Source organism: Callorhinchus milii, unplaced genomic scaffold (assembly GCF_018977255.1).
Source record: "Callorhinchus milii isolate IMCB2004 unplaced genomic scaffold, IMCB_Cmil_1.0 Scaffold2, whole genome shotgun sequence".
Classification (NCBI taxonomy): domain Eukaryota; kingdom Metazoa; phylum Chordata; class Chondrichthyes; order Chimaeriformes; family Callorhinchidae; genus Callorhinchus; species Callorhinchus milii.
In genome coordinates, this window is record NW_024704743.1 from 6,898,722 (window position 1) to 6,921,542 (window position 22,821).

The following is a 22,821-nucleotide window of genomic DNA, read 5'->3' on the forward strand; positions in this document are numbered from 1 at the left end:
GCAAAGATTATTATTATTATTATAATAATCACAGGTAAAAGGAGATTCTTCTGGAGTTAAATATAGAACTTCTGGTACGAGTTTATTTCAATCCAAATTAAGAAAATTACATACATTGTATTGGTATGTCAAGATGAACATCTTTGATAAATGACCACCTGAAATCCCAGAGCCTGTGAATTGTTCACTGCCTCAAACTTAGGACCAAAATTTAATGGTCGTGCAGAATATTTGAGAAATCGGCAATTCAGTCTCAATTTTGAAGCTCTTCAATGAACTGCAGAAACCAGCTTCCAAATTACAAACTTCTAAAATAATCTCTCTTGTTTAAGACAACAGCCTTATGGCTAAGACAGTTAGAAATTGCAGGCCTCTGTAGCTATAATAGAACACTAACCACAGCAGATAAAGAAATAAAAGTAGTATGTATGAGGAGAAAAGCACGTGAGCCGAAAAATGAAAATATTTCTCTCACACAGCACCATTTGTCTTTCGTTTGCTCATTAAAATACTACCCAGGATGTGTGCACATAGCTCTGTCCAAAGAAGAATGTTCAGTAACTCTAGAACTTCTAATTAGCCTTCTCTGAAATAACTACATGGGAGAAAGCATCTCAATGCAAAGGTTAAAAGCATATGAGGACAAGCATGCGTTTCACACATTGAGATCCAGTTTAGATTTAGAATATGGTTCATGCAAGTGGAATTCAGAGCTGCTCAATCATTGCAACCTTTCTGTAAAGCTTCTTTCTCCACAGAGCTGGTATTTCCCATTAAAGAAAGCATCAATAACATTGGAAATTTCATTTCCAATACTGGAATTGAATCAAGTGTGCTCTGTCCCCACCGAAAGCTACAAAATAATTTAAGTATACCCAGCCAATGTTTCTGAATGTTAACTCTTCAAGGTCCAGTCACCAATTGAGCAAAGATTTATCTTGGTCAAATATAAAACAACAACGTGCATTGATATAGCGCCTTCACACGGGATGGTTTCCCGGAGTGCTTGAAAGAAAAGATATTCTTGCACAACACTGTTTACGAAGGGCAACAGAAACATACTTCACTAGTGTGGTCAATGTAGTCAGAGAAAAAAAATCTATTCTCCACAGGGGTTAACTGCATACAGACAAAAACCTTTTGCACTCAACAACAACAAATGATATTTGTATAGCAGCTTTCACGTTGGGAGGATGTCCCAGGTGCAGCGTTTAGACTCAATGAAAGTCGACTTTTTCAATTTACTGTGCACCACAAAAAAAACACTTGTATCTATTTGTCCCACCTTACAATGTCAGTAGTTCTGCTTTGGTGTTTGCGTTTTACAATCTGCGAGTCAAAGCACAATACTTCCAAGCATCTGAACAATCTGAATTTTACATGCTGAGCTTCCAGTGAAAAATAGATGATTCCTGTGACAAAGAAAATCACTTTTGTTTTCCACCATTAAACAATCTAATCAGGCTAAATAAAAGCATCTCCATTACAGTACAAATTGAACCCCTTACAGCATTTTCTGTAACCAAGGACATGCCTTGTGTATTCAATCACCTACCAAAGAGAGAATCCCATTGAGCAGCCGTGTACTCTTCACTAACTTACTGAAAGCACCGGGGAAAGCTGGTTGCTCTTTGTCTTCTGCCAGCACTGAACTCTCCCATCAAAGCCCCTGCCAGTTACAGTAGTTTCAATTCATTACTGGCCAAACCCAGCAAGTCAGTTCCTACTGTACAGCACTTGTTTTGGCTGGAACCTTGCTGCCGACAAACTCAGAATATCAACTAACTGCATCACGTGCTTCCCTACATGCAAATCATGGTAAGTCAGCTGGTTCCTCAGTGCAGCATATGCTGCCACATCAATTAAAACACCGCACAAAGAAAGTAAAAGCAGTTTAAAGTAAAGCCGCTCATCTTCAGCAGCAGGAACGACAGTATGCATATGAAGTATCGGAGAGGTGTAATGAACAAGAAGCGAAAACATCTTTATCTGCTTTTGGCAAGGTCATGTTCGTTTACTGATTCACTCTCGAGTCCCTGTAGCAAGAGATGCAGGACAATCTACACAAGTCTGTTTATTTTTCACAATACCTGTTTAAGTAATCAACTCCATTCAGCAACCATCCTATTAATTACCATTAATTACCACCCTGGCCCTGCCCGACACTGCACCAACAAACCCTTACTCAGAGACCACCCTTAAAGACCCTTTGGTCCAGCCCACTGAAAGACTGCTGAAGACAAGTTTTACTGCATCTTACTTAAACACAGTATCAAATCAACCACAAGACCTCAACAAATTAGATGCATCAGATCTCAACCTGTACGAGTATAGGTTTTAAGTTGTAGAACATGGCAATTCAGAGGCATAAAAACTCAAAATCGACTACACTAATAAGTTGTATGTAAGCAATGCTTCAAAACAATGCCGCACACCCTTTTCATTAATCAGATAATCTTTTTAATCCATGACTAACACACTGCATCCTCTGACTGGCCTCCTGCTCAATTGAGAGCCAATATTCCAACATGACATGGTACTTCCATAATGAAATTCAGCGCTTATGTAAAAATCACTTTCTGTAATGATCGTCAACAAGCCAGAGAATTACCATTAAGAGCGATTGTGCAGCATTATTTCCCAGAACAGTAAAGCTAGCAAGATTGCAGCTAAGCTAGAAGGCCATTTGTCATTACGAACTATATCTGTTGGCAGACAGCTGGTGTGGGAAATGAATCACACATTGCGTCTTTTATTCGGTAAAAAGGGAGAAATTTTGGTTGAAGATTGAGCAGCTGAAGGTTAAGAGGAAAGAAACACAAAGCTACTAAGCTGAACTATCCTTAATTGGACTATCTATGAATACAATATCCTCAGTCTGACTAATTAACTTCTCTTCCACTGGGAGGATTTCACAAAACTAAGAAAACAGAGATCAAAACAAATACATAAGTTAAACCGGATCAACAGTTCTTACTTTTTTAAAAAAAGTTAGTAATGGTAAACCAACCTTTAAAGGTGAGACCATTGGTATATGTAGTGGTATACCAGGTATTATATGATCTGAATGTGGATAGACATCTACAATTATGAAATATGCCTCCTTTAGTTTGCAACAAGAATTTTTTTTGCGTGTAATTAACATTTCAGAAGAAGCCAATCCAAATGTGGCACTGGTTTTAGAAAAAAGGCAATAAAACATTCACAAACTAGAGGTGACCACAAAGCACTTTTCAAAAGGAAAACCGCAGTTTCATTTCACTCCTTCCTCTTCTTCCTTCCAGATTATAGACTGCAAGGGGATACAAAGAGCAGGCAATTTTAGGGGAAACACAAGCGTGGTTTTGTTAAACGTAGTTCAGTATTGAAGCGTTATTCCTGATAAATGGTGTGTGCAATTTTTCTGCCAAGAGTTAAATATCAAACTTGGTTGAATCCACAAACCACATAAACCTTCAAAGTACTTCACATTACATTCACATTCTCAATGCCAGTCCTGCTGCAGACACAGAAACTGCAGCACTCAAAACTGAAATTTCTGTACTGAAACAAAAGATGCTAACTTCTTGTAAAATAATAATGATACTGGTCATTACACAACAATGTCCCATGGAGCAAGTGACTAATTTCAAGGGGGGAGGGCTGGGTGGGGGTAGTGAAGAGAAGAATTAGCAAAGACACTTTCTGTTTCTGAACAGTATCATGGGATGTTTAACATTCACCTGGAAAGGAAGACAAGACTTTGGTTTAATAATAATAATTGTTGCATTTGATATTGTGTCTCATTGTGGCTGGGTCCAGCATTGGCTGATATTCCTTCTAAGAAAAAGCCAATATGCTGACAAAATTCATAACAGAGCATCATCTTTCTTCCCCCTCCCGCATAATTATGACAAAAAAAACTTCAGACCTTTGCCCTTTTAAGATGAATTAGGTCAGTCAAGAAATCTACATAATAAAACAGAGTGGCTTTCAAAACATTCCCACTGAATTCCTTCAATTGAGAATTGTGAAGGATAAGTGGCATAATTTCTTGTTTTGAAGGAAATTCAGCATCTGAAAATACTCAATACACTCAGCTACATCCTTTCTACTGCAGCTCCATCAGAAAAATCTAAGTGCATTCACTTCGCCCAACTACTTTCCTCCTCCCCACCATCCAGAATTAAAATCAGAACTAAATAATCCTTGTGTTGTGCCAAAAATGTTGACTGCGTTCCAAAAAAAGGAGAAAAAAAAACAGATTTAATTTAGCTTAAATTATTTAATTTAATCCCATTCCTTGCCTTTTGCCCGTATTCCTTCACTTGTCAGTTCTCTTTTGAACATTTGTAATTGAGAGATGGGGGTCTTGTGAGAAGCCAGAACATACCTCAGCTTAACAACTGGTAGCCACATAATTGATGAATAGAATCGAACATGTCAGTAACCACGTGAAGCTGAAATCAGAGAATGAGAACAGTTGCACAAGTTCCGAGGACAAGAGATGCCTGTCGTATCGTTTTTTTTATTTTGGGGCAGGTCCTAAATTAAACAATGCATCATCTTCACCCTGAAAGTCAACTGACTCATCTTAGTTTGCTTGTAAATGACAATGATCCAATAAAATCATGTTATGGGCAAGGAAATAGTGGATCAAATTCCTGGGAGTGCTCAGTGCCAAAACTCAATGCCTTGGTTACAACGTGGGATACTTCAGAAACAAGTTCAAATAGAATTAGTTCTTAACTACCCCGAGGCAGTGACTGCTGGGATCCTGCCAGCCAGTGTATATTGAAATCTGAATCCAAAACAATACGGAAACAACTCATGCAGGCGTAATATCACAAGCCTTTTCTGGTCACATTCCTTCCTCCATCTCCAGGAGAAGTTTGTACCAGAACAAAGGTGAGCTGTGCTTTGCTGCTAACCTACAAGGTGGTGGAGTGTGAGGCAGAGGAGGGTGAATGGCAGCTGACAGCTCAGTTTGCTCGCAAGAAAATAAAACACCCGTCAATGAATTAAAAAGGCTGCAGGTTGGGTGTTTTGCTCTGCCCTCAGTTATTAGTTGACTCGTCGCTCACCATGAACTGGTAAATCAGCTAAATTCAGATCCGCAGAAGTCATACCCATGTTGTACAGCGATTTGATTAGGCCACACCTTATGTACAGTGCAGTTCTGGTCACTGTGACATATGGGTTCTGCCCAGGCACAGGAAAGTAATGAGCATGATCCCAGTGTTAGAAGGATGTTAGAAGGATGTGTTTGTGAGGAATGATTAAATAAGAAAGGCGTGATCCTTTTTTAAAATAATTGTCTTTGCCATTATACTCATATTTAAGATATTATACATAAGAAAAACGGAAGGACAAAGACTGGCAGATTTTTTAAAAAAATACCACCTTCCGTTGGCTCTATGAAGTTGCATTCACACTAAGGTATGAATAAGACTAGTGTGGTTACAGAAATGCTGCTGTCAACAAAATATAATCACCTTCTCCCTCTCTGAAAAGTAAACAGCACTTTAAAATTCACGAAGTTCAAGGGATAAAGGCCTACCATCTCTGAATGGTTTGTAAAGTTCAAAGCAACACACACACACACTCACATACAAGAGGCCGGGAATTCTGACATTGATACTGGATACAGCTGAAATTGACAGCAAGTGGCTGAAGTAAATGGGTTACAGAGGGCACTCAATAAAACTCAATACAATTTACATTTAAATAGCACCTTTAACATCAGGACACCTCAAAACACTTTGCTGGCTGAGTACCTGAGCTGGGAGTTTGAAGCCGAAGGAGAAAAGATGACAAAAAAAACAACTAATTCACATGTATATAGAGCACCCCAAGGCGCTGGTGAAAGCACAATCAAAGCGGTAGGTCTTGAGATGGTCGTTGAAATGAGGAAGAGACTCAGAGATGGAGTTCCGGAGAGCAGGGCAGAATGTCTGAAAGCCTGCCTTACCCGGCCTCAAGGAGACCAGTGGTCGCTGAGCAAACTAAGTATCTGGATTGGCAGGATTGAAGGTGAGGTCACAGCAGTCGGGTGGGGTGAAGCCTTGAAGGGATTTGCAGGTGAGAACAAGAATCTTGAATTCAATTCGTTGGAGGATAGGGAGCCAGCATATCAGGTGAAACGCCCTTTACTCTTTGAATAGTTCCATTGGATGCTTAACATTCACCCGACTTTGGTTTAATATTTCACCGGGAGGACGGTAATTCCAACGCAGCACCCGCCAGCACTGCACTGGGGCAACAACCTATACAATGCGAGTTCAAAGTCTCGATGTAGGGCTTGAACCCACAATTTTCTGTTTCGGAGGCGAGAGTGAGCCCTGACACCTGAAAGTTTTAGAAGTAGATAAGTGTTCCATTCTTGAGCACTCGGATCTGTCAGCTTGGAAACAAAAATGTTTTCTTTCAGGAAAAAGTAGTTATTCAAAACAAAAATGAATCCTGATGTTAACGACAGTGTTTCTTGTAACAATTCACTGCCAACTTAAAATAGCTCACGGTCAAATAATAAAACTCCAAAAGCACTCTTGGAAAAATACAAGCATTCAGAATCACACTCTACAGCTTTTGTTACTTGACATCTGCTAAACAATGAATGGTTCCAACCAAACCACCAGCTCTGCACCATTCATTGGTCACGAGCGTTTGCTTAGTCATTACAATTTGCATATCTTCTTCAGATCCATCACCCGTGGTGTCTCAATGTATTCTCTGAATGCATTCTTAAAATAATTAGCACTGGTTAACATAATTGAGAACGGTTACAGTGACTGACTAGTAGGCCAGTCATTTTAATTCATATTGGAATTCAGGAATAGGAGAATATTAATCATGCTTGCATTTGATATGGAGTCTTATCACACCATCGCGATGCCTCAAAGCACTTCATATGATTTTACTGGGAAAGGCAGTGACTGTGTGTGTTTTCGTAGGTGAAAACGACAGTTGGTCACAATGTCCCATAAACAGCCATGAATTTTTTTTTAGCTGTGGGATTGTTCGCTAAGAGACCAGAAGAAACAACAACAACAAAATTACATTTGTATAGCGCCTTTCATATCGGGAGGACGTCCCAAGAAACTCCTTTCTCTTTTTCGAATAATACCATGCATGGGATCTTTCACATCCACCTGAACAGGCAGACGGGGCTTTGATTTAACATCTCACCCAAAGAACAGCACCAACCATAATAAGAATCCTGATATTTGGTATTGTGCCTTTCATGACTTTTGGCACTTCAGAAGATATACTGCAAAGTGCAGTTCTGTGTGTTTTGTGGGCAGCCAATTTTCTCATAGCAATGTCCCACAAACGGCCATGAAGTGAATGACCAATTTTATTTGGAGCATTTTGCATTGGAGTGTCAGTCCTGACAGAATTCAAAGTTCCAACATGGGGCTTGAACCCACAACCTTCTGACTCAGGTGAGAGTGCTACCAACTGAACCAGGCTGAGAAGACAATTCAGCCCATCAAGTGCACTCAATCCACCTTCATTGCACAGCATTGCTACACACAAAGTTCTCCTGGTGAGCTCTTTGAATGACAAGTGCTCACGATTCATCTTGTGTATAAGAAGCTGTAAAGGGTACATCTTCATTATATAAACAACAACTGGTGCATCAGCTGTCTCTCTAGGCAGTGAAATTGATATTGTTTCATCATAGTCCTTGTGTATTTTGAGTGACCCAAAGTCTTATTCAAGACCGTTTGTGGGACACTGTTTTGTTCAATTGGCTGCCACATTTCACCGACAAAATACAGACTTATTTTATAACATATTCTATGAAGTGCTTTGAGACGATTCAACAATGTAATAAGGCACTATATAAGGCTGACGTGCTTTGAGATATCTTCCCAATGAGAAAGATACTATATAAATGTAAATTGTATCTTCTATCTGTGTGATCCGCTCAGATTTGGTTTGTCTGTGTATCATCCTAAAGTTGCTTACAGTCCTCTTCACACATAGCCATGTTCTCTATTTTAATGATATACCCCTGATACCTGAATCTAGATCATTTATATAAGTGGAGAAAACCAATGGGCCAAAAGCAAGGATTATTATTACAAAAGCAAGGATTATTATTACAAAAGCAAGGATTATTATTAGGTAACACTGGAAGTGGAAAACAAATACAAATTGGTCCCATTCATCCTTGATGAAACAATGTACAGTATCACAACACAAACACCACAGTATTATGTTTTACAACTTAATACAGGAATTAACACACAAATCTCAGGCTGATACAAAATACCAGTTGTAATACTGTCCTCTGGGTCCTAAGATAAATTCTAAGCAAATTCAAAACAATACTTAACATATGGTTGTCAAGTTGCTGTTGATGTCACTTCCTGCATGTTGTTTGATGCACATGAAATCCCCGCTATCGCTTCCTTCGCAAAGTGACGTCAGTGGCGCTTCTCATGCGCAATGTGCATGAACATACTGGAAGTGACATTAATCTGAACCTGACAACCATTATTAACACTAGAAGTCAGTGCCAAATACCAGGTGTAATAATAATAATAATCCTTGCATTTGATATAGCGCTTTTCACGTCTTCTAGACGTCTCAAAGCGCTTCACAGAATACTGTAAAGTGAATTAACCGCATATTTGTGGGCGAAACACGGCAGCCAATTGCGCACAGCAGGGTCCCACAAACAGTCGTGATTGAAAATGACCAATTTATTATTGTTTTGTTTTGGAGGGATTATTATTAGGCGTGTGGAGTAAGGAAACTTGTCCAAGGTTTCGCCCTGCCGAATTGAACCCAGGTGTCTCGCTTGCAAGGCGAGTGCTTTAACCACTGAGCTACAGGACTCCATACACAATATATAGGATAACCAGCACAATATGGAGAGGCAATGCTACAGAGGGGATGAGAACCCACGAGTGGGTTCTACAAACTCAGCTGATTCAAGATGTAATTCAGAATTAATCTTGGCCAGTCTCTGCTAAAGGTAGACATCTTTTGTAAAACTCATGGCCTGCCATTAAGTACGCAAAGCCAAAATCCAGTACTGGAACAACTGTCACAGTGCAAGAGGTGAGCAAATCAAGCAGACAAAATGGAGACATTTTGAAGCAGCTCCTCAATGTGGAGAGCCCCTGAGGCAAATTCACCCAATGTACAATTTAAAGGCATTCCTTCTGGGTCAAAAAAACACTCAATGCACCAAAGGTCTTAATCAAGAGGAGTCAGGTCAACAGCATTCCATTGCCAAGACGTATAGCATAGCAGTACCGTCATTTATCATAGAAGACATAGTGTTTCCAGTTTCAGTGCATGCTATAAAGGCTCATTTCAGTCTCCTTCCATTCTCCAAACATCGGGACAAAAAAATGTAATACAAATGCAACAGTTCATGACTGACAGCTTTGGTTTATGAAGCACTGCATTTTTTACACTGCAGGCTCACTACAATCAGCACTTTTACACAGCTTTTCGGGATGCGAGGTTGAAAGCTTCAATAATGAGAGGATGAGAGGTTTTTGAGGATGAGAGGTTGAAAGCTTGAATAATGGCTGCAGTTGGTGCCAATTGTGATTTACTTCATCAAGCAGTTTATCAATTTTCCAATCATGCGCTGACTATACTTATCAGCGTTCTATTGTACGCACCAGGTTCCGTGACACCATCATTCCCACCCTCGCCCAACTTCATTAGCTCCCCATCCCCCAGAGGATCGAGTTCAAGATCCTCATCCTCACCTTTAAGGCCTCCTACCTCTCTGACCTGCTGACTCCCTCCGTTCAGCGAGCTCCGACCTGCTCCATGTCTCCCGCCTGACCCGACCTACTATCGATGGCCGGGCTTTCAGCCTCTCTGCCCCCACACTCTGGAACTCTATCCCATGGTCCCTTCGCCTCGCTTCCTCCCTTGTCTCCTTCAAGACTGGTCTCAAGACCCTTCTCTTCAACCTCTTTGGTCGCCCTTCCCACCTCTCTGCCTTCCCTCAAACCTACACCACCCCTCCCTCAGGCTCGGGCCCCGACACCTGACTGTTCAACTCTTTGGGACTTCCTCCCGACATGAAAGGTGCTCTATAAATGTTATTTTGTTATTGTTGTTTAATATTTAATCTTAACCTGGACTTGGGACACGAGGCAAACGGTTTCTACTCGGTTGGCATGCTTTCACTTTCACTTTGTTTTAAGTGGATTCTTTTGGAAAGTTTCCTTGAGGATAATCCTCCTAATATGCTTGAATCCTTACTTTAGTCACTTCTCTGTTTGTGAAATCTGATCAGGTCAATGTATCCCCAATTAGTCAAATAAAAGCAAGAAGTGGTATCGATCGCCAGCGCACACTCACAGGATAAAAGCTGACATTGCACAATCACCAGATGCTGCATGCCAGTCCTGGTCAGAGGACATAAAAATGGAGGGACTGAAGGAAATCTTAAAAATGTTAATGCACATCAATAATAATAATCTTGCATTTGATATAGCACATTATCAAGTCGTTGGGATGTCTCAAAGCACTTCACAGGATATATTGTAAAGTATAGTGACTGTGTATTTTGTGAGTGAAACATGGCAGCCAATTACTCACAGCGACATCCTACAAACAGTCATGGATTAAGTGACCAAATTATTATTATTTGTAATATTTAAATTATAGTGATAAGGTACTCTATGGTCTAAATCTCTGGAAATCTCCACCTCAATCACTCCATCATATCCTGTCTTAGCCAGTCTTCAAATCACACCTCAAGACTTTCCTCTTTGGTCTTTGCTTTCTGTCATTTCCCCACTCTTTTCAGCTCAGCGTCATGTCACAGCATGGCCAAGCGCTCCGAGACACTACGCACGTGAAGATTTGCTTTATAAATGCACTATATAATGTGAGTGGTTGTATATTAAATATACGGGTTTTTATGAGGACATGCAGACACATTTTCTCTCCCCACCCACACACACCATCTCCACACCATACCTGCAAAAGATACCAACTGAGTTATTTTCCCATATTGTGAGGACATGCCAGAGTATCATTTGGCATTACTAGGTCACCAGGTCACTCTGACAGTTACTTTTTGAACCGGAAAAACAAAAGGTCTCAAGATGCAGGATGCCCGTTTTGGTTTTGACCCATATTTGTGTGCAGGACAGACTGAAACTGGGAGAATGCCAGATCTACTATAATTGTTACAAGCATCATAGCAATGTGCAATATAAGAATGCTATTTGCCTCAAAAGGGAGACATTTTCCAAGAACTGCTATTCATTAACTGAAAAAATATACGGGCATTATACTTTAGTGTAATCTTGTGAAGTAATCTTGTAACCGTGAAGTACTTTAAGACTTTCTCCTGATGTGAAAGGTGCTATATTAAATGCAAGGATTATTTATTAATTATTCAATCACATAAGTACAAGTCTATTCTCAGTTGTATCTCAAATCTAGGTAAATAACTGAATTGTATGCCTGTTTAATTTTAGTGCTGGACAGAGATGGCTTACGCAAACTCAAGAAACAGCTTATTCTGTTAAATATGATGATCAATTCTATATACACCTCAAATTAGTTTTGAACTAAAAGCAAACCAAAGACTCGCAAGTGTATGTTGCACATTTACAAACATTTACCAATAATGTACAGCACAGAAACAGGCCATTCTGCCCAACCTGTGTCAATATTATGCCCAATTGTACATCTGAAAGAAAAACTAAATAACTCCATCAAAAAACAAGGCAGCTGATACCCTATTAAACCTTGATCACAGATTGACTGAAATCTTTCTACCGAATATTCCTACAATTCTTTTTTATTAAATTTTGCTTTTGAAAGCGCACAACCATTTATTTCCACACCAAAGCGCACAACCATTTATTTCCAATGTTCTCAGTTCGGTAACAGAGGTGCCCGAGGGTGTTTTGAGAATAACAACAACTCAGATTTCCCTCCCTCTGGTGAAAAGTCTGGATTCTGCTGAGCATCTGCTGATGGGCTCCACAAACAAGAACCTGAAAGCTCATCATACAGAAATCACAACACAAGCCCACCTCCCACGAATCCATGCCAGTGTGCGAGTGGGCGTGCCCATGCCAGTGTGCGAGTGGGCGTGCCCAGGCCAGTGTGCGAGTGGGCGTGCCCAGGCCAGTGTGCGAGTGGGCGTGCCCAGGCCAGTGTGCGAGTGGGCGTGCCCAGGCCAGTGTGCGAGTGGGCGTGCCCATGCCAGTGTGCGAGTGGGCGTGCCCATGCCAGTGTGCGAGTGGGCGTGCCCATGCCAGTGTGCGAGTGGGCGTGCCCATGCCAGTGTGCGAGTGGGCGTGCCCAGGCCAGTGTGCGAGTGGGCGTGCCCATGCCAGTGTGCTAGAGCACTAAGCAGCGCTCAGCTCCTCCAACTACACTAGATAAACAAAGACAGCTCTGAACCAAAACAATAATAATCCTTGCATTTGTTATAGCGCTTTTCACGTCGGGAGGACGTCCCAAAGCGCTTCACAGAACACACTGTAAAGTGAATTGACTGTATATTTGTCGGCGAACGCGGCAGCCAATTGCGCACAGCAATGTCCCACAAACAGTCATAGATTGAAAATGACCAATTTATTATTGTTTTTGGTTTTGGAGGGATTATTATTAGGCTCTGTGTGGAGTAAGGAAACTTGCCCAAGGTTTCGCCCTCTGCCTGGAATTGAACTCAGGTCTGTCGCTTGCAAAGCGAGTGCTCTAACCACTGAGCTACAGGACTCCAAGATTACAGCAAGGCAACTTTCTTGTACAGCAATAAACAACACAGCTTGAATGACCAAAATAAATGGGTGTACAACACTTTAAATATCAGGAGTCCAAAATGAACCAACAACTTTCACAGCAAATTAAACCGAAACTGGCAGTAATACTTTCAATAACCCAAGATTGAAAATGCACAGAAGCGAACTATGAAATATACTAAACAGGGCAGTTTTTGTTGAAATATTATTGTCAGTGCTTCAAGTTTGCTAATGCAATACATCATCCAGAAAACCATATCATTAATAAAATAAGGCATGAAAAGGAAACCACAACACTACTGGAGCACAGCATGATTTATTCAAGAGAACAAGTGGCTTACATCTACATGTGCAGTTACTCAAGGACATGAACAGAAAACACCCCCAGCCTGGCAGCACCAAGGTCACAAACCTTGGTGTATTTGCGTTGGTGTATTTGCAAACGAGTATTTGCGTTCCCAGACAGCACAAAAGCACCAGTGTGTAACCTCAGTGTGTTTTGACTCAACTGCCCTTGAAACCCCCTTTGCATTTCTGATACATTCAGCTTTCCCTCACCTCTGCAATATTGCCCACTCCACCACAACGTCTCTCCTCAGACTGCTGAGACCTTTAACATGCTTTCATCTTGTCCAGGCTCAACTATGCCAACTGTCTGCTCACTGGACTTCCCAACTCATCCCTCCGCAACAACAACTTACATTTGTATAGTGCCTTTCATGTCAAGAAGACATCCCAAGGCCCTGAATAGTCAGGGATCCGCACCCAAGCTGGTGGTTAGGAACAGGAGGGGTGAAGTGCAGGGAAGGTAGGGGTAGGAGAGTAAGCAAAGGCACAGTTGAAGAGGAAAGTCTGGAGATGGGTCTTGAAGGAGGCAACGGAGGGGGCAATGTGGAGCGACTGTGGGATGGAATTCCAGAGGGTGGGGTCAGAGAGGCTGAAAGCCCGCCCATGGTGGGGTTAGCTAGGCGAGGAACAGCAGGGAACTTGAAGCAGGCCAGAGCCCACTGAGCAGAGGGAGTGGACAGGTGGGTGGGGGTTAGGAGGTCACAGAGGTAGGGAAGAGCAAGGCCGTGGAGGACTTTGAAGGATCTTAAACTGTATCCGAGTGATGGGGAGCCAGTGGAGTCAGGTTAGGATGGGGCTGATAGGGTCGCGGAGCCCGATGCCGGAGAGGACACGGGCTGCAGAGTTCTAGATGATCTGCAGCCTGTGCAGTTGGGGAGACCGACAAGCAGGGAGTTTGTGTACTTGAACCTGGATGTGATGAATGCGTGGATGAGGGTCTTGGCGACCTTCGGTGAGAGAGTGGTGGAGTCAGATAATATTGCAAATGTGGGGAAAGGCGTAGTGGGTCATGACACGGATATGGGAGATGAAGGATAGTTGAGTTGAACAGGACGCTGAGGTTCCATATTGGCCCCGCAGAACTCTGCAGCTCATATCATCTCTTATATGAGGCTCTGTGAGCATATCACCCCATGCTTGACTGGGCTCACTGGCTCCCCATTCCCTAGAGCAGCTTGGTCCAACCTTTTGGTTGCTGAGGGCCGAACTTCCTATTTTAAGAAACGTCTACTGGCCGCATAAGCAATATTTTTTGGGTAACCCTTCCAGAAACATAAAATTTACAGGTTATGAAGAGGGCAGGTGGGCCAGATGAAATGGGAGACGATGGATGGAATCGGCTTGCGGGCCACCAGTTGGACCACGCTGCCTTTGAGGATCGAGTTCAGAATCCTTGTCATCACTGTTAAATGCCTCCAGTTTTGCCCCTCCCTATCTCTGTAACCTTCTCTGTTACCAACCTGCCCACTTCCTCTGCTCAGCAGACACTGGCTTGCTTCACGTCCTGATCTCCCCCCACCCACCCCCATCCCTACCCACCCAATCATCGGAGGTCAGGCTTTTAACCTATCTGCTCAGAATCCTTTCATTCGCCTCCTTCAATGTCCGTTTCAAAACCTTCCTGTTTGACTGTGCCTTTGGTCATCCTTCTAGATCCAACTCGCAGCTGGGGTGCAAACCCTCAACTGTCCAGTGCCTTCGGGTGTCCTCTTTATGTGAAAGGCGCTATATAAATGCCATTTTTTGTTGTTCTGATAGGACTGCATTATCAGAGGTCACTTCCAGATAAGACATTAAACTGAATTTGCCCATTCATGTGAATGTTAAAGATCAAAAAAGAGGAACGAGTTTCTCCTGGTGTCCTGGCCAACAATCCCTCAGATTAAAAAAAAGTAATTTGCTTCATGGCTGATTGTGGAACGCTGTACATAAATTCCTGCCAGATTTGCCTACAAAGTCAGTCACTGCACTTTACAAATGCAAATTGCTTTGACAAGTTTAGACATGAGGACTTGAATCAATTGCAAGTACTATTTATTCAAAAGGTCTCTCCCACAATTTAATAAACCAAAGTATTTCAACACAAACTAGTCTATCAGAAAACTTTCTTTAAACGCTTTCTATTAGCTCATCTGAAAACATTCCTGAAGTGCCAGTTAAATTAATTAATAATCCTTTGATGGTTTTAGCAACACTTAATCTCCAGGAATGCAGATTGCATGTGTCAGCTGTCCCAACACTCCAAACAGAATCTGTTTTACAACCAGATTTAGTTTTACAATGGAAAATGTTGTTCTTTCTTAGCATTCAGTTCCTTTGTTCAGTCGGTCCACATTCACCAAGCATGAATACTTCACAAAACTAAAATCCTGAATTTTATTTTCAATGAAAATGGTTTTAAATGTTCTGTAAGTGAAAAGAATTTGTCTGAAGCTCTTTTCTCCTCCATCATCATGAATGCTGCAATTCTCAAATAGATAACATTTAAGTAGACTTACGTTTAACCTTATAATAAACACAATCACTTCTCACTCGCTTTGAGAAGGTTAAATTTTTCCTAGTCCATACATGAATTATCCAGTTCTGCTTGCTAATTCCTTCTACTGTGTATCCAATTGGATTCCAGTAAAACAAACAGCTGAGATCTGGGAATTTCCACAGTCCATGTCAGCGAACTTCTCATCTGATCAATTTAAATTGCACAGGATATAAATGACCATGTTAAATGAATCTGCAGCATTTCACCCCATTCAAGAGTCAGAGAAGAGATTGAGAGATATGGCGACAAGACAAGATGGTGAGGCTGGGAGAGAATTTCAGGACATTGTTTGACTTAACACATCCAAGCAGTGTGATAGATCAATGAAAAAGGCATTGGGCTACGCTGCCAAAGCACAACGCAATTGGATGTAGATTCCCAACATTATGTTAAACTAGTATAGTGCTTTGGTTAGAAGCCATCTGGAATACTGTGTCCATCTACACAGGGAAATTTCTATTGCAGATTGCTCTGCCCTGCTCAGAAGTTTACTTGTCTCATATTTCTTCCATTCGAATAGTTACTAAAGGGAAGAAAACCCTAGCAAAATCTCCCAGCAATGATCAAAGTTAGTTGCACTCACTGCAGTTAGACACTAGATTGGTTTAATAAACCAAAAGTGGTGCATCACAGTTCTGAGATACGTCCCTCATGCTGGTACACGTAGCTATTTCAAAAGGCTCCAAAACCATTTCCTCAAGAAATATGAAGCAGAAAACTAGTAGAGCAAGAATAATGGAAGGATACTTCAAAAAGGGCACAGAAAGGATTAAAGCAGAATAAATTTACTCTTGATATTTGACTGTTAATCCTCTCAAACCTTCACATTTCAGTTAGGTGGATTAAATTCTCCCCAACACAAAGATAAACAGTTAATATGGTCGTGCCTGAACAAGTCCCTCCAAAGCATGTGCAGCTTGAGGAAGCAGTACAACACTTTCCATTTACCCCGAATTATAGATTTTTTTTAAAATATAAAGATCACTTGCACTGAAAAACTTAAAACCTGTAAGTCACAATCTACTGACTCACAATTATCAAAATAGCTAAAGATTCAAAACAGTCTATTAAATGGTCTCATATCATACAATACAATTTGCAATTTACATTTATATTGCGCTTTTAATGTCAGGGTAATGTCTCAAAGAATTTAAAAGTTTGTTGGATCCACAGAACTGGTTGATGCTGAAGGACAATCCTGGAAAGATTATGACCAACTAATATTCATTTTACAACCAATATTTTGGTCCATATTTATTTCAGAATTATCTGCAACTCAAACATAGCAAACATAACATTCTGACGGTGACCTCACGTGTTGCCATGATATAATCTTTCCCAACCTTTCCTCCCTCTTGTCTTGCAAATTCCAAACTGCACACAAGCCTAGATTTAAAAATTCCTCGTCTGTGGCACCACCACTACAATTTAGAACATATAAAACTTGTTGAGAATTAAATTTAAGTTATTTCCTAATTCAATATTTATTACTGCTCTTGATGAGAGATGCATATTATGGCTTCAATTTTATATTAAAATAGATTAAGACAATCGAACAACAACAAATTACATTTGTATAGCGCTTTTCAAATTGGGAGAATGCACTAAGGCGCTGCACAGTCAGAGAATTGGATCCGAGCTGGGGTTGGATTAGGACGGGTGGAGGGCAGGGAGGGTAGGGATAAGAGGGTGACCGAAAGCCTGGTCGAAGAGGAAGTTCTTGAGACGGATGGTGAAGGAGATTAAAACTATATCCTTCCTACACGTTTTCTGAGAAGAATCAGAAAGTTTGCTACGCTTCATAATACACTTGGAAGTCCAGTGAGCCAAAATTTTCGGCTAAGTGTAATAATAATGTCGGTACTGGGTTATCGTTGTTTGAATACAGCGAGCAGAAGCGAATAAGCTATTTTCTGCTCACGGGATTCAAACAATCCGAGTCAAACTCAATATCCCTGGCAACTGTGACGGCCATCAAGGATGGTGAGGCTGATTAGTACGGCATTGGCAAGCGCCAGGAGAGTGGGCTAGTGGGAATCTCATGCGGCCTGAGGTGGGGTACGGCAATATCGGGGAAGGATATGAATGCAAGTATGAGGGCACCTGAAACCATGGCCGTCTTAATTCAGATCACGTCACAAAGAACAGCACTGCTATTGTCTACCACTTGCATTTCTAAAGTTTAATCTGTTGCAAAACCAGCACAGACACACTCCTTTGGTGTTCCAAGTTATAGTAAAATGATCAATGATTACTTCCTTTTTTCATTTACTTTGCCATTGTGCATTAATGGCCTTCAACTGATATACCTTTCACATACACGCTCTTCAGCAGAAACGTGAAAAGTTGATTTATTTCCACCCTCTACTGAGCAGTTTCTACATTGATGCAGTATAAACAAATTTATACTGGTACTATTTAATACAAAAGAAAAGCTAGAAAAAAGAAGCTGAAGGCCTCTTTGCGAGATCTTCAAAATCCCAAGTAAAAGTTTTTTTTCCCCAAAAGAGTTGTTCTGCTTTCACAGCAAAAATACAATTATTCTGGTGAAAAACAAATACACTTGCTCTCCTGAAGATTTGCACATCGCTACATTGAGTGGAAATGAGCTCTCTTCCCCAATTTTCTCCCAATGGTTTCCAGATCTCAAGTGAACCATCTGGAGGAACACTTCATCCTTCGGAAAGGTACAGTGCTCTTATCATGTCCTCATGCCTGAAAGAAAGTACAATTCAACCCTGTGCATCTCACCAGCGGTCCAGATTTGGAATGCTGAGTACACCTTCGGGCATCTACCTTTCACCCTTCCACAGGCAACAGAGAAGAAAAATGATTCCACATAACAGGGAGCTCCAAATTATCAACAAATTATGAAGAGCTTTTTTTAAATTGGAGATACATTAAGAATGTGTATCCAGAGCTTTAAAATGTTCACAAGCATATAGATTATACCTAAGCCATGGACTTTGAGCTCAGAACTAGAGTACACAAACTCAAAATTAACAACCTAGAAGTGAGTTGAAATTTGAATTTATTGGTCCTCACGGGGTACTGGAAAAGTGGAACAAGCTCTCAGTAAAGTTTATTATTCATTCCTTCAAATGGGAGCTAAGCAGAAGGTCATAACCAAGGTTAAGGAATAGGCAGATGCTTAAACACTCCATGCAACATTACAGTTCCAGTGCTGTTGTGCTCAAAGTGTCCCCAAGAGCGCAAGCAAGAAAGAAGAGAAAGAGAGCGACCATCTGCAATTACACATCAAGAAAAGGGAATAAACAGTGAAAGCCACTGTCAATTACAGGTTATTTTCAAACTTCAATTCTGGAACTGAAAGGAGGTGTGAATATGAATAAAAATGTTAATATTTTGATAATATCAGAAACACAAAAATATATAAATGGAGCTTGTTTTATAGATAAATGTTTTATGGATCATTAACATCATTTTTGAACTGAAATACAAGTTCATGCCCAAAGCAATCAGCTTCAAAGAACCATTATTATCACACCAGACCAATTCAAACATAGTGTACGAATAACAAATTGCATTTACATCGCGCCTTTCATGTCGGGAGGACGTCCCAGGGCACTGAATAATAGCTCAGAGATTAGTGTTTTTAAATTCCAGTTGCCGGGTTTGAGATCCTAATGTGATACAGCACCTCCAACTTGGTTAATGTAATGCCAAATATTGTGCAATTAAGCAAGTCATGCGAGTGAAATTTCAGTTGAAATTAATGGAGCTTTTCTGTACTGCTCGTTCTAAGAAAGATTATTAATCTGCATAATTGTATAGCTATTGTGAACAAAAGCTGAAGGATATTCAGCAGACACAAAATTAAGCGACAAAAGTGGCAAGGATTTGTTCAGTGATCCAAACCACTTGAATGTCACAGTATCAGCTTTGTAACGCTCTGTTGATCTGTATAGCTATACATGGTTGCTTTGTGTTTGTAGTTACATAATAATAATACTTGCATTTGATATAGCGCTTTTCACGTCTTCTAGACATCTCAAAGCCCTTCACAGAATAACTTTTAAGTGAATTGACCGTATATTTGTGGGCGAACGCGGCAGCCAATTGCGCACAGCAATGTCCCACAAACAGTCATAGATTGAAACTGACCAATTTATTATTGTCTTTTGTTTTGGAGGGATTATTATTAGGCGTGTGGAATAAGGAAACTTGCCCAAGGTTTCGCCCTACTTACACAACATACACAGAAAAAAGGAAGTTATACATTCGACCAGCAAACTGCCCACATTACATTGAGAATGATTACACCGATAGAGGAACATAGCAACAGGTACTACGGACACCACCAGCACACCACTGCGGAGATTTGAAGCAATGTCAACAGGATTTATGTCACATATTGCTCAGTATAAAAATATGAAAAACAGCTCTGTGGTGCAGACACGTAAATAACTAAATTTCAAAACTGGAGTTGGACAGTGAAGCCGCCCAAACATCCTATGTTAGCAACAATTCTTAATTTGGAAACCTGGAAAACAATACAGTTCACTCCTGCTGACTTTACTTCCATTTGTCATTACAAACATGGTCTCATTAATACAAAACCACCTCAAAAGTAGAAAGTGAAGTAAGTCATACTGTATATGAATTTCACAGGTCTTGGGAGAATCTTTCTATTTGTCTCCAAACCATTTAGGATAAAAAGAAGTTTCAGTTTTACACACTTTTTAGGGAACTAAACTTTTAGACTTTTTATATTCGTTGGAACAGCAGCGGACAGTATCCACGTGCAAAGGAAGTCTCTTGCTGAGGTACATAAACGGGCGCTGGGTTCAGATCCTCAGAAGACATACTCAAGCTGCATCGTGCTATGTCAAGCCCTACTTACAGAAAGTTCTCGTTACTGCCACAAATGGGGGCTGCCAAGGATATAAGGAAATGCAGAAAGAGAGCAGCGAGAATGATCCTCACTTTTTGAGGAATGACCTATGAACTGGGCCAATAGAAAAGTGCAGCTGCACTTTTTCCACGGAATCCGCTAAAAACACCCTCCCCTGCTACAAACATATTTCGCCCACAAATATACGTCAATTCACTTTACTGCCTATTCTGTGAAGCGCTTTGAGATGTCAAGAAGACGTGAAAAGCGCTATATCAAATGCAAGGATTATTATTATTATTATGTACACAGAATGTGCTAGGCCCGACTACAAACCCTGCCCCCAACCCCCAACCCCATGCTCGGATCCTGATCCCCGACTGTTCAGCGCCTTGGGACGTCCTCCCGACGTGAAAGGTGCTTTACAAATGTAATTTTGTTGTTGTACACACAGCGTGCTAGGCCCTGCTACAAACCTGTATACAGTGTGCTAGAACCCGGGTCTCTGCATGCTGTTTGCTCAACTCTGCTACTACTCAGCTCCAGTCGTGCATGGTGCGAGGAGTGTTGGGATCGAGAAAGTGGCGCAAGGGGGAAATCAGCTTTGCCCGCTAGTGAGTGAACCACGATGGATATACCAGCTGCGTCCCACTACTGCCGTCTATTTGCTCGACACCCGACCTAACCTGAGGTCTGTGTCAAATTCTTGGTAAGTGCTGTACTATGCTAATTAACAGTTTTAGTATCTTAAGCATAACTACATTTTAGGAAATATATGCCTATAGTTTTAATCTGGGTCGTTTCACAAAATGTGTCTCTCAATAACACCAATTAGACGATATCCCGCAAAATTTATCAAATGCCACTGCTATTGCCCCGCAATGTTTGGCAAATATCTCCGCAATTTTCTATTGGCAATGATTGGAAAAGCTAAGACTCTTCAGTATCAAAAGGTGACCTTTCAAATGAAACCTAATAGAGGTGTACAAGCTTTTAAATGGGAATGAAACCCAGAACAATACTTGCAGATAAACTGAGATAGTAGAATAAGAAGAAACACTTTAGAATTACAAAGGGCAATTTTAAGACAGACAGACGGATGTATTTGTTTACTTAGAGGTAAAGAACGACTGGAACAGGAAGAATGGTTGAGGCCAGGATCCTGGACATATTAAAAAAAAAGCTGAAAATAATAATTCTTGCATTTGATATAGTGCCTTTTGCATCGTAAGAATTCACTAAATACATATCAAAGTATTTCAAAGGATCCAATGAAAAGTGATTGACTATAATTTGCAGGCAAAAGGGACGGCAAATTTGCACACAGCTATGTCCTACAAATCGCCATGAACTGAATGACCAATTATATCAGGGGAATTGCTGGCCAGGACACCAGAAGAAACTCCCTTCACTTTTCAAATAATGTCACGGGATCTGAAACATCCACTTGAACTGGCAGACAGGACCTCATTTTTAAAGTCTCATCTGAAGGAAGCAGTACCTCCATCAATGTAGCACTTTGTTTTGCAGCATCAGCCCAGTCTGCGAGTTCAAAATTCTGATGTGGTGTTCAATGCTGCAACTGTATTCTTTCATCCCCAACGTAAAGATTATGAAACTTTATGACATGTTTTCTCTTCTTCCCCCACTCCCCTCCTCAGCACACTAAAATCAAGTCTTATTCCCAAAAAGCAGACCCAAGATTGGGAAGTTTTTTTTAAAAAGTCAATCTATTGAAGAAGACGACCACAACAAGAAAGACAATGTCAAATGAGAGAATCTGTGCTGCTGAAGCCAGTTAGGGAGAGAACAACAACAACTACAACAAGATTCCATTTATAGAGCGCCTTTCACGTCGGGAGGACGTCCCAAGGTGCTGAGAAAAAAAATGAGAAACATTGAGGGTTTGAAGGGAGCAGATCTGTATTCAATGGAGGAGATGGAGGACTATTCTGTAGTGTCTGGTTGGGCAGATGGGGCAGCGGTGGGGGAAAGATCAGGGTATAACTGTGTGGACAGACCATTCCCCCAGAAAATTGAAGGGGTGGGGACGAAGAAACAGTAGAATGGTAAAGCAGGTTTTGTGTCTCGTGTCAAATAAAAGGTTTCAATGGACCCAACAGCCTTCTCTTGTTATAGTGACCTTCTTATGTTGTCGAGCTTCTAGTTCACAGCAGGAAGCACTTCCACTTTAGCATATTCAAAGGACAAGCAGTCACCCACCCACGTTTCTACCAACTAGAGATTTTTTTAAAAAATAAAAGAGTTCAGGAAAATTTAAGAACCACATATTTACAGGTGCAAGTTGTAATCTGGCAAAGCACAAACTGTGTAGTACAATCAAAACT

At 41.0% G+C, this 22,821-nt stretch overlaps 1 protein-coding gene across 4 annotated transcripts in view; it reads right to left on the minus strand.

The window, feature by feature from the left end:
* Positions 1-22,821, minus strand: part of mpp7a (membrane palmitoylated protein 7a) — a 209,321-nt gene that overhangs the window by 159,800 nt on the left and 26,700 nt on the right. Inside the window, exon 1 of one of the 4 annotated variants that reach the window (XM_007905453.2) lies at positions 1,556-1,733. The exons of the other annotated variants lie outside the window; for them this stretch is intronic. The gene's annotated coding sequence lies outside the window, so the exon portion shown is untranslated. Of the gene's footprint in view, positions 1-1,555; positions 1,734-22,821 lie in introns of those variants that run through there. 4 annotated transcript variants of the gene reach the window in all.